Source organism: Drosophila sechellia, unplaced genomic scaffold, assembly GCF_004382195.2.
Source record: "Drosophila sechellia strain sech25 unplaced genomic scaffold, ASM438219v1 U_291, whole genome shotgun sequence".
Classification (NCBI taxonomy): Eukaryota; Metazoa; Arthropoda; class Insecta; order Diptera; family Drosophilidae; genus Drosophila; species Drosophila sechellia.
Window position 1 is genome coordinate 1 of NW_022611236.1, and position 17,375 is coordinate 17,375.

At 40.9% G+C, this 17,375-nt stretch overlaps 1 non-coding gene and 1 pseudogene across 1 annotated transcript; both read left to right on the forward strand.

The window, feature by feature from the left end:
* Positions 1-7,274: 7,274 nt before the first annotated feature.
* Positions 7,275-7,453, forward strand: LOC116803117. The gene has a single exon (XR_004363396.1). It is a non-coding gene; the product is annotated as a 5.8S ribosomal RNA (ribosomal RNA).
* Positions 7,454-7,842: 389 nt separating this feature from the next.
* Positions 7,843-17,131, forward strand: LOC116803119 (annotated as a pseudogene).
* The last annotated feature ends 244 nt before the right edge of the window (positions 17,132-17,375 follow it).

Consider the following 17,375-nt stretch of genomic DNA (forward strand, 5'->3'; position numbering starts at 1 on the left):
CACCTCGTCATCAATTTAGTGACGCATATGATATTGTCCCTATCATATAATTTTATATCAAGACTTTAAAGAAATTGTGTCAAGTTGCAAACACCTCGTCATCAATTTGTGACGCATATGATATTGTCCTATCATATAATTTTATTAAGACTTTAAAGAATTGTTGCAAGTTGCAAACACCTCGTCATCAATTTAGTGACGCATATGATATTGTCCTATCATATAATTATATAAAGACTTAATGAATTGTGTCAAGTTGCCAAACCTCGTCATCAATTTAGTGACGCATATGATATTGTCCTATCATATAATTAATATAAAGACTTTAATGATTGTGTCAAGTTGCCAAACACTCGTCATCAATTTAGTGACGCATATGATATTGTCCTATCATATAATTAATATAAAGACTTTAATGAATTGTGTCAAGTTGCAAACACCTCGTCATCAATTTGTGACGCATATGATATTGTCCTATCATATAATTTATATAAAGACTTTAAGAATTGTTCAAGTTGCCAAACCACTCGTCATCAATTTAGTGACGCATATGATATTGTCCTATCATATAATTATATAAAGACTTTAAGATTGTGTCAAGTTGCCAAACACCTCGTCATCAATTTAGTGACGCATATGATATTGTCCTTATCATATAATTTTTGATATAAAGACTTTAAAGAATTGTTCAAGTTGCCAAACACCTCGTCATCAATTTAGTGACGCATATGATATTGTCCTATCATATAATTAATATACAGACTTTAATGAATTGTGTCAAGTTGCCAAACACCTCGTCATCAATTTAGTGACGCATATGATATTGTCCCTATCATATAATTTTGATATATAGACTTTAAAGAATTGTATCAAGTTGCCAAACACCTCGTCATCAATTTAGTGACGCATATGATATTGTCCTATCATATAATTAATATAAAGACTTTAATGGATTGTGTCAAGTTGCCAAACACCTCGTCTCATTTAGTGACGCATATGATATTGTCCTATATATAATTTTGATATAAGACTTTAAAGAATTGTATCAAGTTGCCAAACACCTCGTCATCAATTTAGTGACGCATATGATATTGTCCTATCATATAATTAATATAAAGACTTAATGAATGTGTAAGTTGCCAAACACCTCGTCATCAATTTAGTGACGCATATGATATTGTCCCTATCATATATATTTTTGATATAAAGACTTTAAAGAATTGTACAAGTTGCCAACACCTCGTCATCAATTTAGTGACGCATATGATATTGTCCTTCATATATTAATATAAGACTTAATGATTGTGTCAAGTGCAAACACCTCGTCATCACTACTATATTATGGTTGCGCCGACCTCTCATATGTATTCTCTTATGTGTTCATAGGTTTTGACAATTATAGAGTAAATTAAATAATATCATATGAAAATGATTAATTATTATATGTATAAGGGAAAAAATGATGAAATATTCCCATATTATCTTAGTATTATAGAGGAAAGACCGTTGCGCTCTGATATTGTTCAACTTATGTATTTATATGATTTTGGCAATTATATGAGTAAATTAAAAATATACATATGAAAATGGTTAATTATTATTGTTATGGGAAAAAATGCTAAGATATTCCTATTTCTTAGTATTATAGAGAAAAGCCATTTAAGTGAGAGGGTATAGTAGTGTAAACGACCGGAATACGACAGAGGGTTCAAAACTACTATAGGTAGGGCAGTGGTTGCCGACTCTCATATTGTTCAAAACTATGTATTCATATGATTTGGCAATTGTATGAGTAAATTAAATAATATACATATGAAATGATTAATTATTATATGTATAAGGGAAAAAATGCTGAATATTCCACATTCTCTTAGTATTATAGAGAAAATCCTTATAGTGAGAGGTATAGTAGTGTAAACGACCGGAATTACGACAGAGGGTTCAAAACTACTATAGGTAGCAGTGGTTGCCGACCTCTCATATTGTTCAAACTTATGTATTCATATGATTTGGCAATTATATGAGTAATTAAATAATATACATATGAAAATGATTAATTATTATATGTATAAGGGAAAAAATGTGAATATTCCACATTCTCTTAGTATTTAGAGAAATCATTATAGTGAGAGGGTATAGTAGTGTAACGACCGGAATTACGACAGAGGGTTCAAAAACTACTATAGGTAGGCAGTGGTTGCCGACTCTCATATTGTTCAAAACTTATGTATTCATATGATTTTGGCAATTATATGATTAAATTAATAATATACATATGAAAATGGTTAATTATTATATGTATATGGGAAAAAATGCAGAGATATTCCATATTCTCTTAGTATTATAGAGAAAAGCCATTTAAGTGAGAGGGTATAGTAGTGTAAACGACCGGAATTACGACAGAGGGTTCAAAAACTATATAGGTAGCAGTGGTTGCCGACCTTCATATTGTTCAAACTTATGTATTCATATGATTTGGCAATTGTATGAGTAATTAAATAATATACATACGAAATGATTATTATTATATGTATATGGGAAAAATGCAGAGATATTCCATATCTCTTAGTATTATAGAGAAAAGCCATTTAAGTGAGAGGGTATAGTAGTGTAACCACCGGAATTACGACAGAGGGTTCAAAACACTATAGGTAGGCAGTGGTTGCCGACCTCTCATATTGTTCAAACTTATGTTTCATATGATTTTGGCAATTGTATGAGTAAATTAATAATATACATATGAAAATGATTAATTATTATATGTATAAGGAAAAAATGCTGAAATATTCCACATTCTCTTAGTATTATAGAGAAAATCCATTATAGTGAGGGTATAGTAGTGTAAACGACCGGAATTACGACAGAGGGTTAAAAACTACTATAGGTAGGCAGTGGTTGCCGACCTCTCATATGTTCAAAACTTATGTATTCATATGATTTGGCAATTATATGATAAATTAATATAACATATGAAAATGGTTAATTATTATATGTATATGGGAAAAAATGCTGAGATATTCCATATTCCTTAGTATTATAGAGAAAAGCCATTTAAGTGAGAGGGTATAGTAGTGTAAACGACCGGAATACGACAGAGGGTCAAAAACTACTATAGGTAGGCAGTGGTTGCCGACTCTCATATTGTTCAAAACTTATGTATTCATGATTTTGGCAATTGTATGATAAATTAAATAAATACATATGAAAATGATTATTATTATATGTAAAGGGAAAAAATGCTGAAATATTCCACATTCCTTAGTATTATAGAGAAAATCCATTATAGTGAGAGGTATAGTAGTGTAAACGACCGGAATTACGACAGAGGGTTCAAAAACTACTATAGGTAGGCAGTGGTTGGCGACCTCTCATATTGTTCAAAACTTATGTATTCATATGATTTGGCAATTATATGATTAAATTAAAATATATACATATGAAAATGGTTAATTATATATGATATGGGAAAAAATGCGAGATATTCCCATATTCCTTAGTATATAGAGAAAAGCCATATAGTGAGAGGGTATAGTAGTGTAAACGACCGGAATTACGACAGAGGGTTCAAAAACTACTATAGGTAGGCAGTGGTTGCCGACCTCTCATATGTTCAAAACTTATGTATTCATATGATTGGCAATTATATGAGTAAATTAAATAATAAACTATAAAATTAATATTATTATATGTAAAAAAAAAAAATCATATATATATGAATAATGGAAAAAAAATGAAATGTTCCTAAATCTCTTAATATATAAGAGAATAGACCGTATGTGGGTGGCAAACGGAATTGAAATACCCTTTGAGGACGCGGTTCAAAAACTACTATAGGTAGGCATGGTGCCGACCTCCGCATTATCGAAATATTATTCGGATTATGTTTATATTGTTACATAAATAAAGTAATTATTATCGTACAAATTGTTTCTCAGTTCTATAGAACACGGACTTGGCTCGCGATAATAGGAAATAGCTTTTAGATATTCGTTGAAACAAAAGTCAAGTTTCTATATATATAGAATAACAAATCGTCCATATATTATCGTTAATTTTTGGAGGCAGGCAAATATTAATTTATTACCTGCGTATAGTTGGATTATTATATCGTACGGTATAATACAATATGGATTCTTATGAAAGAAATATAAAATAATATTAATGTGGAATATTATCATATGCGCTTGGTTTATGTTATATATTACAGAGAGATATATGAAAAGAGATAAATTTAAATTATCTTCAAAATGCAAATGATTTACTTAATATTTATATTGGTTAAACAAAAATTGTACATGTTGGATACAAATATGTATGTTGGAATAAAATGATATTTATAATGAAATATGTAATATAAAGATAAAATTATAGAAACATATATATTACAATAATTATATGAATTCTTGTTATATTGGTAAACAAGTATAAATAAAATGAAATATGGATAGAATGCTATATAAAAATGGCCGTAATCGAATAGATTTTTACTTATATTTATATATTTAAAATTTTACCCAAAGGCGAATATGAATTTATTCAATATAATAAAATCATGGAATTATATAAAGTGAAAAATCTATATATCTATTATATTGCTTATTTCGATTCAAAAATATGAATGGAATATGAAGGAAAAACATTATTCTGGTTGATCCTGCCAGTAGTTATATGCTTGTCTCAAAGATTAAGCCATGCATGTCTAAGTACACACGAATTAAAAGTGAAACCGCAAAAGGCTCATTATATCAGTTATGGTTCCTTAGATCGTTAACAGTTACTTGGATAACTGTGGTAATTCTAGAGCTAATACATGCAATTAAAACATGAACTTATGGGACATGTGCTTTTATTAGGCTAAAACCAAGCATCGAAGATCGTTATATTGGTTGAACTCTAGATAACATGCAGATCGTATGGTCTTGTACCGACGACAGATCTTTCAATGTCTGCCCTATCAACTTTTGATGTAGTATCTAGACTACCATGGTTGCAACGGGTAACGGGGAATCAGGGTTCGATTCCGGAGAGGGAGCCTGAGAAACGGCTACAACATCTAAGGAAGGCAGCAGGCGCGTAAATTACCCACTCCCAGCTCGGGGAGGTAGTGACGAAAATAACAATACAGGACTCATATCCGAGCCTGTAATGGAATGAGTACACTTTAAATCCTTTAACAAGGACAATTGGAGGGCAAGTCTGGTGCCAGCAGCCGCGGTAATTCCAGCTCCAATAGCGTTATTAAAGTTGTTGCGGTAAACGTTCGTAGTTGAACTTGTGCTTCATACGGGTAGTACAACTTACAATTGTGGTTAGTACTATACCTTTATGTATGTAAGCGTATTACCGGTGGAGTTTTATATGTGATTAAATACTTGTATTTTTTCATATGTTCCTCCTATTTAAAAACCTGCACTAGTGCTCTTAAACGAGTGTTATTGTGGGCCGGTACTATTACTTTGAACAAATTAGAGTGCTTAAAGCAGGCTTCAAATGCCTGAATATTCTGTGCATGGGATAATGAATAAGACCTTGTTCTGCTTTCATTGGTTTCAGATCAAGAGGTAATGATTAATAGAAGCAGTTTGGGGGCATTAGTATTACGACGCGAGAGGTGAAATTCTTGGACCGTCGTAAGACTAACTTAGCGAAAGCATTTGCCAAAGATGTTTTCATTAATCAAGAACGAAAGTTAGAGGTTCGAAGGCGATCAGATACCGCCCTAGTTCTAACCATAAACGATGCCAGCTAGCAATTGGGTGTAGCTACTTTTATGGCTCTCTCAGTCGCTTCCCGGAAACCAAAGCTTTTGGGCTCCGGGGGAAGTATGGTTGCAAAGCTGAAACTTAAAGGAATTGACGGAAGGGCACCACCAGGAGTGGAGCCTGCGGCTTAATTTGACTCAACACGGGAAAACTTACCAGGTCCGAACATAAGTGTGTAAGACAGATTGATAGCTCTTTCTCGAATCTATGGGTGGTGTGCATGGCCGTTCTTAGTTCGTGAGTGATTGTCTGGTTAATTCCGATAACGAACGAGACTCAAATATATTAAATAGATATCTTCAGGATTATGGTGCTGAAGCTTATGTTAGCCTTCATTCATGGTGGCAGTAAAATGTTTATTGTGTTTGAATGTGTTTATGTAAGTGGAGCCGTACCTGTTGGTTTGTCCCATTATAAGGACACTAGCTTCTTAATGGACAAATTGGCGTCTAGCAATAATGAGATTGAGCAATAACAGGTCTGTGATGCCCTTAGATGTCTGGCTGCACGCGCGCTACATGAAAGTATCAACGTGTATTTCCTAGACCGAGAGGTCCGGGTAAACGCTGAACCACTTTCATGCTTGGGATTGTGAACTGAAACTGTTCACATGAACTTGGAATTCCAGTAAGTGTGAGTCATTAACTCGCATTGATTAGTCCTGCCTTTGTACACACGCCCGTCGCTACTACCGATTGAATTATTTAGTGAGGTCTCCGGACGTGATCATGTGACGCCTTGCGTGTTACGGTTGTTTCGCAAAAGTTGACCGAACTTGATTATTTAGAGGAAGTAAAGTCGTAACAAGGTTTCCGTAGGTGAACTGCGGAAGGATCATTATTGTATAATATCTTATCGTTAATAAATATTTGTTATAATACAAATAAATACAATTTACCAAATAAAAATATTACAAAATGATTCCACGGAATCAAAAGTTAAAGTCAAATAAAATGAAGATGGCTTTTATTTATATGTGGGGCTTGGCAACCTCATAAAAAGACTTTAACATTATTAATGTTGCTGTGCGTATTTGTGGCAGTACTTACTAAACAACGGCGTTTCCTATAAAACAAATTCTCGAAAATGGAAATCGAAGAAACTAAACTAAATTCGAAAGTAGAAGTCGAATTAAATAAAAATAATTTGAATGTGTGGTAATCAAAATAAGTGTGTGTGTATATGGACCATAATATACACGCGTTGCGAATATGTATTGTTCATCTATGTTATGAGCATACGTTGGCTAATGCAACAACCTAAAATATACAATGTTGTACCTGTCATCCATCAGGTTAATGTTTATATAAATTTTGCAGTATGTGTCACCCAAAATAGCAAACCATAACCAGATTATTATGATACATAATGCTTATATGAAACTAAGACATTTCGCAACATTTATTTTAGGTATAAAATAAATTTATGAAGGAATTGATATATGCCAGTAAAATGGTGTATTTTTATTTCTTTCATAAAAACAATATTGACATTATATAAATTGAATTATAAAACTCTAAGCGGTGGATCACTCGGCTCATGGGTCGATGAAGAACGCAGCAAACTGTGCGTCATCGTGTGAACTGCAGGACACATGAACATCGACATTTTGAACGCATATCGCAGTCCATGCTGTTATGTACTTTAATTAATTTTATAGTGCTGCTTGGACTACATATGGTTGAGGGTTGTAAGACTATGCTAATTAAGTTGTTTATAAATTTTTTATAAGCATATGGTATTATTGGATTAAATAATGATTTTATTCATAATATTAAAAAAGAAATGAAAAACATTATCTCACATTTGAATGTGAAAAACGAAGAGAAATATTTTCTTTTTCAATCAAATAATACTGAGAAATGTCTAGCATAAAAAATTGAAATATTTTCATCTAGAATTGTCTCTTATTAATGATTCGGAAAAGAAAAATCTTGGTTTTGTTATTATTCTTCGTTGGTTCGTTAAATGGATAAAAATGACTTTGCTTACAAGAACTATTGGAACTATTTATAACGAATTTAATTGATTGTTTTATCATTTATATATAAAGAATTTATGGCAAAATATAGTTATATATACAACCTCAATCATATGGGACTACCCCCTGAATTTAAGCATATTAATTAGGGGAGGAAAAGAAACTAACAAGGATTTCTTAGTAGCGGCGAGCGAAAAGAAAACAGTTCAGCACTAAGTCACTTTGTCTATATGGCAAATGTGAGATGCAGTGTATGGAGCGTCAATATTCTAGTATGAGAAATTAATGATTTAAGTCCTTCTTAAATGAGGCATTTACCCATAGAGGGTGCCAGGCCGTATAACGTTAATGATTGCTAGATGATGTTTCCAAAGAGTCGTGTTGCTTGATAGTGCAGCACTAAGTGGGTGGTAAACTCCATCTAAAACTAATATAACATGAGACCGATAGTAAACAAGTACCGTGAGGGAAAGTTGAAAAGAACTCTGAATAGAGAGTTAAACAGTACGTGAAACTGCTTAGAGGTTAAGCCGATGAACCTGAATATCCGTTATGGAAAATTCATCATTAAAATTGTAATATTTAAATAATATTATTAAGAATAATGTGCATTTTTTCCATATAAGGACATTGTAATATTAGCATATCCCAAATTTATCATAAAATATAACTTATAGTTTATTCAATTAAATTGCTTGCATTTTAACACAGAATAAATGTTATTAATTTGATAAAGTGCTGATAGATTTATATTATTACAGAGCGTTAATTTTTCGGAATTATATAATGGCATAATTATCATTGATTTTTGTGTTTATTATATGCTCTTGTATGATTAACAATGCGAAAGATTCAGGATACCTTCGGGACCCGTCTTGAAACACGGACCAAGGAGTCTAACATATGTGCAAGTTATTGGATGTAAACCTAATAGCGTAATTAACTGACTAATAATGGGATTAGTTTTTTAGCTATTTATAGCTAATTAACACATCCCGGGGCGTTCTATATAGTTATGTATAATGTATATTTATATTATTTATGCCTCTAACTGGAACGTACCTTGAGCATATATGCTGTGACCCGAAAGATGGTGAACTATAACTTGATCAGGTTGAAGTCAGGGGAAACCTGATGGAAGACCGAAACAGTTCTGACGTGCAAATCGATTGTCAGAATTGAGTATAGGGGCGAAAGACCAATCGAACCATCTAGTAGCTGGTTCTTCGAAGTTTCCCTCAGGATAGCTGGTGCATTTTAATATTAATAAAATAATCTTATCTGGTAAAGCGAATGATTAGAGGCCTTAGGGTCGAAACGATCTTAACCTATTCTCAAACTTTAAATGGGTAAGACTTAACTTTCTTGATATGAAGTTCAAGGTTATGATATAATGTGCCAGTGGGCCACTTTTGGTAAGCAGAACTGGCGTGTGGATGAACCAAACGTAATGTTACGGTGCCCAATTAACAACTCATGCAGATACCATGAAAGGCGTTGGTTGCTTAAAACAGCAGGACGGTGATCATGGAAGTCGAATCCGCTAAGGAGTGTGTAACAACTCACCTGCCGAAGCAACTAGCCCTTAAATGGATGGGCTTAAGTTGTATACTATACATTACCGCTAAAGTAGATGATTTATATTACTTGTGATATAATTTTGAAACTTTAGTGAGTAGGAAGGTACAATGGTATGCGTGAAGTGTTTGGCGTAAGCCTGCATGGAGCTGCCATTGGTAAGATTTGGTGGTAGTAGAAATAATCGAATGAGACCTTGGAGGACTGAAGTGGAGAAGGGTTTCGTGTGAACGTGGTTGATCACGAGTTAGTCGGTCCTAAGTTCAAGGCGAAAGCGAAAATTTTCAAGTAAAACAAAATGCCTAACTATATAAACAAAGCGAATATAATACACTTGAATAATTTTGAACGAAAGGGAATACGGTTCCAATTCCGTAACCTGTTGAGTATCCGTTTGTTATTAAATATGGGCCTCGTGCTCATCTGGCAACAGGAACGACCATAAAGAAGCCGTCGAGAGATAATCGGAAGAGTTTCTTTTCTGTTTTATAGCCGTACTACCATGGAAGTCTTTCGCAGAGAGATATGGTAGATGGGCTAGAAGAGCATGACATATACTGTTGTGTCGATATTTTCTCCTCGGACCTTGAAAATTTATGGTGGGACACGCAAACTTCTCAACAGGCCGTACCAATATCCGCAGCTGGTCTCCAAGGTGAGAGTCTCTAGTCGATAGAATAATGTAGGTAAGGGAAGTCGGCAAATTAGATCCGTAATTCGGGATAAGGATTGGTCTTGAAGATTGAGATAGTCGGGCTTGATTGGGAAACAATAACATGGTTTATGTGCTCGTTCTGGGTAAATAGAGTTTCTAGCATTTATGTTAGTTACTTGTTCCCCGGATAGTTTAGTTACGTAGCCAATTGTGGAACTTTCTTGCTAAATTTTTAAGAATACTATTTGGGTTAAACCAATTAGTTCTTATCAATTATAACGATTATCAATTAACAATCAATTCAGAACTGGCACGGACTTGGGGAATCCGACTGTCTAATTAAAACAAAGCATTGTGATGGCCCTAGCGGGTGTTGACACAATGTGATTTCTGCCCAGTGCTCTGAATGTCAAAGTGAAGAAATTCAAGTAAGCGCGGGTCAACGGCGGGAGTAACTATGACTCTCTTAAGGTAGCCAAATGCCTCGTCATCTAATTAGTGACGCGCATGAATGGATTAACGACGGACGTGTTTTTCGTTGCGCTCGTGTACAGATTGCGAAGAACTTGGTTTTCCGTGTTTGGAAAGTAATAAAATCGGTGAATTAGTGCTCCGCGAAAGTCGTGTGCTAATTTTCGTGTGTTATAAACAAGCGGTTTGGAAGTAATTAACAATTAATTGTTGGGAATTTTCCACTTAGCACGTGCTGAAGGCGAACTTACGAGTAAGTTTTTCGAGTAAGCTTTTTGATCAGCTGTCACAAAGCTTATTGGTGGGAGTCACTGCTAAGGTTTGTGTCTAGGGAGAGTTTTAGTGCTACCAGACTCTACCGATAGGTGGAGCTCGAGTTCCAGAGCAACTACCTTTTGTCAGCGAGTAAACGAGCATACGGTTGCTGGCGTCGACGGTAGGTGGAGCCACCATCGTATTTATGCCGATGGAGAGCGACAGCAGCGCGAGTGCCTTGAGCGGAAGTAGTGCCTCGATGAAGTCCAGACGAGGCAGGCGCAGAAGCCATCTGGCATCTAAGAGCTCGGCGCCAACGCAGGCGAAATTGGTTGCCCTGGCATCGAATGGAGTGCCCAGACCCCGTGGGGGTACTGGAGGAGCCGTTTTCGTCGCTGGAGGACGCCCGGGCGGCTACGGAGAACGCTGCCATTGATGCTGCCCCCCCCCACGCTGCTGCCACCGCTGCTGATCCTACTGCTGCCCCTGCTGCCGACCACACTGCTGCCTCCGCCGTTTTCACTGCTGCTAAAATTGTTGCCACCACTGCCACTGCCGCCACCGCTGCCGCCCGTGCTGGGCAAGCAGCCATGATGGCAGAGCTGTCGGCCACACAGCGCATGGTGAGAAGCAGCTTCCGCAGACTAGGAGAAGTGGACACGGAAGAGCTCTCATATGCTATCAGCCGCTACGATGAGGCTGGTGTTGGCGCTAATGCTCCGGTGCGGAGAGCTGGAGACGCGGCTTGCTATGCCGCCACCGCCGCCGCCGTCGTTGAATCTGTTGAAAAAGACGGGCCGCCAATGCTCCCCAGATGCAGCAGGTTGCACCCATCGCTGCCCCGCGGACTACCAAGGTCCGCGAGACGTGGTCAGCGGTGGTGAAGTGCGACGACCCTGCGCTATCGGGAAAGACATAGCGGAAAAGGTGCGAACGATGGTTGCACCCTCTCTCGGAGTCAGAGTACACGAGGTCCGTGAGCTCCGTCGAGGTGGTGGTGCGATCATTCGCACTCCTTCGGTGGGAGAGCTGCAGAAGGTGGTCGCTTCAAAAAGATTCGCCGAGGTTGGCCTAAATGTGGCACGGAATGCGGCCGAGAAGCCGAAGGTCGTCGTATATGACGTCGACACAGCTATCGGCCCTGAGGAGTTTATGAAGGAGCTCCACGAAAACAACTTCGACAGCGAAATGAATCTGGCCCAGTTTAAGAAGTCAGTGCACCTGGTGACCAAGGCGTGGTCGGTAGCTGACGGCGCCACAGTAAATGTGACGCTGGAGGTTGACGACCGGGCGATGGCGAAGCTTGATGTAGGTCGTGTCTACATCAAGTGGTTCTCATTCCGATGCCGGTCACAGGTCCGCACATACGCCTGCCACAGATGTGTGGGTTTCGACCACAAGGTCAGCGAATGCCGGCAGAAGGATAGTGTCTGTCGCCAGTGCGGGCAACAAGGCCACACTGCGGCAAAGTGCCAAAACCCGGTGGACTGCCGGAACTGCCGCCACAGAGGGCAACCCTCGGGGCATTACATGCTCTCGAGCGTTTGCCCGATATACGGGGCGTTGCTGGCGAGGGTGCAAGCTAGACACTAATGTTTAGCTTCATCCAAGCGAACTGTGGCCGAGGCCGAGCTGCGACCATCGAGCTCGGAGTCCGACTCAGGAGATCGGAGTCTATGTTCGCGCTGGTGCAGGAGCCGTATCTCGGCGGGGACGGAATGGATGTGCTGCCTGAAGGAATGAGAATTTTCATCGATCGGCGAGGGAAGGCAGCCATCCTAGTGGATCACCAGGAAGCCATCTGTATGCCAGTGGAGACCCTCACCACAGATTATGGCGTATGTCTGGTCGTGAAAGGGAGTTTTGGCTCAATCTTCCTTTGCGCCGCATACTGCCAGTATGATGCACCTCTGGAACCGTACATCCGGTACATGGATGCGGTCCTGCTGCAGGCCAGCAGAACCCCGCAATCCTGGGCCTCGACGCGAATGCAGTGTCCCCCATGTGGCTTAGCAAACTCTCTCGTCATGCCGAGGGGCAAGCTAACTACAGACGGGGTGAGCTGCTGTCAGAGTGGATGCTGGAGGCAAGAGTCGCCGCCCTAAACCAGTCAACAGAGGTGTACACGTTCGATAATTACAGAGCTACAAGCGATATCGACGTGACAATCGTCAATGAGGCAGCATCTATGTGGGCCACATATGAGTGGAGAGTGGACGAGTGGGAATTGAGTGACCACAACATCATTACTGTTGTGGCCGAACCAAGCGCGCGCAGTTGAGAGCATAGCTCCTGTGCCGTCCTGGAACTTCTCCAATGCACGTTGGCGATTGTTCAAGGAGGAAATGGTGAGTAGAGCAGCCGAACTTCCGGAAAACTTCTCAGAGTCGCCGTTGGACCAGCAAGTTTCGACCCTGCGCAGTATAGTACATAATGTATGTGATATTGCGCTGGGAAGAAAGTCCATCCGATTGCCCAGCAGGAGAGCACGTTGGTGGACTGCCGACCTCTGTGATGCAAGGCGCGAAGTCCGGAGACTTCGTCGCCTACTTCAAAATGGAAGGCGTCATGATGATGATGCCGCAATAGAGCGTGTATTGGTCGACCTGAGGCGGGCCTCAGCCAACTACAAGAAGCTCATTTGGAGGGCGAAAATGGATGAGTGGAAACGCTTCGTGGGAGATCATGCCGACGACCCATGGGGGCGCGTCTATAAGATTTGCCGAGGCCGCAGGAAGTGCACGGAGATTGGGTGCCTCCGCGTGAATGGCGAGATGATCACCGATTGGGGTGACTGTGCACGAGTGCTCCTCCGCAATTTCTTCCCAGTTGCGGAGTCCGAAGCACCGACTGCCATCGCGGAGGAAGTCCCACCGGCCCTCGAAGTATTCGAGGTTGATGCATGTGTTGCCCGGTTGAAGAGCAGGCGCTCTCCCGGCTTGGACGGCATTAATGGCACTATCTGCAAGGCAGTCTGGCGCGCCATACCCGAGCACCTTGCATCGTTGTTTTCCCGATGCATCCGATTAGGATACTTTCCCGCTGAGTGGAAGTGCCCACGAGTTGTCTCGCTGCTCAAAGGGCCAGATAAGGACAAATGTGAGCCCTCCTCATATAGAGGAATATGCTTGCTACCAGTCTTTGGTAAGGTGCTCGAGGCCATCATGGTGAATCGTGTGAGAGAAGTTCTTCCGGAAGGCTGCAGATGGCAATTTGGATTTCGCCAAGGACGATGTGTGGAGGATGCTTGGAGGCACGTGAAGAGCAGTGTTTGTGCCAGCCCGGCGCAATACGTGCTCGGCACATTCGTGGACTTCAAAGGAGCATTCGACAACGTCGAATGGAGTGCTGCCACTCCGCCGACTAGCCGACTTGGGATGCCGGGAGATGGGCTTGTGGCAGAGCTTTTTCTCCGGCCGAAGAGCAGTGATCCGAAGCAGTTCCGGTACTGTGGATGTACCGGTAACTAGAGGCTGCCCGCAGGGGTCAATCAGTGGCCCATTTATCTGGGACATACTGATGGATGTACTGCTTCAGCGTCTCCAGCCGTATTGCCAGCTGAGTGCATACGCGGATGACTTGCTGCTTCTCGTCGAGGGAAATTCCCGAGCTGAGCTAGAGGAAAAAGGTGCAGAGCTGATGTCCATCGTAGAAGCGTGGGGAGCGGAAGTTGGCGTTACCGTCTCGACCAGCAAGACGGTAATAATGCTGCTGAAAGGTGCCTTGAGACGTGCGCCTACGGTGAGGTTTGCTGGAGCGAACCTTCCGTATGTGCGTAGCTGTCGGTACCTTGGCATCACGGTCAGTGAAGGAATGAAATTCCTCACGCACATAGCTTCGCTTCGCCAGCGGATGACCGGAGTCGTTGGAGCATTGGCGCGTGTGCTTCGAGCCGACTGGGCTTCAGTCCTCGAGCCAGGCGGACCATATATGACGACTCATGCACCTTGTTGGCTGTTTGGTGCCCCGGTATGGTTGACACCGCGAACAGGTAGCCGCCCGAGACGACTAGCCTCCTGCCAGAGGCTAATCCTGCTTGGATGCTTCGGTATGCCGAACAGTGTCCACAGTGGCACTGCAGGTACTTGGCGAGCTCCCCGCTTGAACTTGGCTGCTAAGTTTTTAGCGGTCAAGACAGCTGAAGCGTGGATACCCGCTGGAGGAGAACGACTGGCTATACGGCGAGACACTACGTGTCTAAGCTGGAAGCAGAGGAAGACTCGCCTAGAGGAGTGCTTGCTGCAGAATTGGCAAAACAGATGGGATGACGACAGCGACCAGGACGGGTGACGCACAAGTTCATCCATACGTCACTCCGCCTATCGAGTCCAAGCTTTGATTCTCGATGAGGCGTCTTTCCTGTGACAGGTCACGGGTCGTTTAAACGCATTTTTGCAAGGGAGAGCCCTCAGCGATACACTGCTTGCGCTTGTGGTATCCATATGAGGACTGGATGCACATATTGTGCGCTTGTCCTCTATATGCAGATTTGCGAACCTCGATGGACTTGGAGTGCAGCGCCTTGGCGAAAACTGGACCTTCAATAAATCCTGGAAGATCAGCAGGGATTCAACGCTGGCAGCGTTTTGCGGACGAGGTGTTCCGTAGGAGGAGGGTATTTAGCCCAAAACTTCGCGTGTGGTTAGCGGCGAGAATACTCACAGCCCGCATTGCTTGTCGTAAGAGGCGACTATATAGCGACTGGTTCCTCTAACCATGCTTGTCGGAGCAAAAGGAGGAGGCCCACCGAGCCTCTCTTTCGTACCACGGGTTGTGCTGCTCCAAGACAGCACATTGAGGTAGGCCCCTGGTGGAGTATCGTGGTGGCTGTGGTTGATACCCATATCGCGGGTAGAGCCTTCGTGTTCGACGTTTGAGTTACGGTGCTAGTTGCGCAAAACTCGGGTGCTGTGACCCAGAGATCAGTAGAGATTTTAGGTAGATCTCGCTCCTCAGCAAGGGGGAGTGCTTGCCCGGCAAGCAAGTACTCGAATTGCTACCGGGGTGGTCGCTATGTACATAGCTATAGCTTCCAGTCGGGACGTTTGTCTGGCGTATCCAGACTCATGCACCATGTTGATACATGCACCACTTGTGGGTGTTTCAGGGTGTCGTGGTTGTAATCCCTTCAGTGTGGAACACGCCACGTAAAACAAGTTCGGAGAGGTCCGAAAGTCACTGTCCCTATCTACTATCTAGCGAAACCACAGCCAAGGGAACGGGCTTGGAATAATTAGCGGGGAAAGAAGACCCTTTTGAGCTTGACTCTAATCTGGCAGTGTAAGGAGACATAAGAAGGTGTAGAATAAGTGGGAGATATTAGACCTCGGTTTGGTATCGTCAATGAAATACCACTACTCTTATTGTTTCCTTACTTACTTGATTAAATGGAACGTGTATCATTTCCTAGCCATTATACGGATATATTTATTATATCTTATGGTATTGGGTTTTGATGCAAGCTTCTTGATCAAAGTATCACGATTTGTTATATAATCGCAAACAAATTCTTTAATAAAACGATGCATTTATGTATTTTTTGATTTGAAAATTTGGTATAACTCCAATTACTCAGGTATGATCCAATTCAAGGACATTGCCAGGTAGGGAGTTTGACTGGGCGGTACATCTCTCAAATAATAACGGAGGTGTCCCAAGGCCAGCTCAGTGCGGACAAAACCACACATAGAGCAAAAGGGCAAATGCTGACTTGATCTCGGTGTTCAGTACACACAGGGACAGCAAAAGCTCGGCCTATCGATCCTTTTGGTTTAAAGAGTTTTTAACAAGAGGTGTCAAAAAGTTACATAGGGATAACTGGCTTGTGGCGGCCAAGCGTTCATAGCGACGTCGCTTTTTGATCCTTCGATGTCGCTCTTCCTATCATTGTGAAGCAAAATTCACCAAGCGTTGGATTGTTCACCCATGCAAGGAACGTGAGCTGGGTTTAGACCGTCGTGAGACAGGTTAGTTTTACCCTACTAATGACAAAACGTTGTTGCGACAGCATTCCTGCGTAGTACGAGAGGAACCGCAGTACGGACCAATGGCACAATACTTGTTCGAGCGAACAGTGGTATGACGCTACGTCCGTTGGATTATGCCTGAACGCTCTAAGGTCGTATCCGTGCTGGACTGCAATGATAAATAAGGGGCAATTTGCATTGTATGGCTTCTAAACCATTTAAAGTTTATAATTTATTTTATAAACGACAATGGATGTGATGCCAATGTAATTTGTAACATAGTAAATTAGGAGGATCTTCGATCACCTGATGCCGCGCTAGTTACATATAAAAGCATTATTAATACAATGACAAAGCCTAGAATCAATTGTAAACGACTTTTGTAACAGGCAAGGTGTTGTAAGTGGTTGAGCAGCTGCCATACTGCGATCCACTGAAGCTTATCCTTTGCTTGATGATTCGATAAATAAATGATTTTTCCTGTAGCCAAACACCTCGTCATCAATTTAGTGACGCATATGATATTGTCCCTATCATATAATTAATATAAGACTTTAATGGATTGTGTCAAGTTGCCAAACACCTCGTCATCAATTTAGTGACGCATATGATATTGTCCCTATCATATAATTAATATAAGACTTTAATGAATTGTGTCAAGTTGCCAAACACCTCGTCATCAATTTAGTGACGCATATGATATTGTC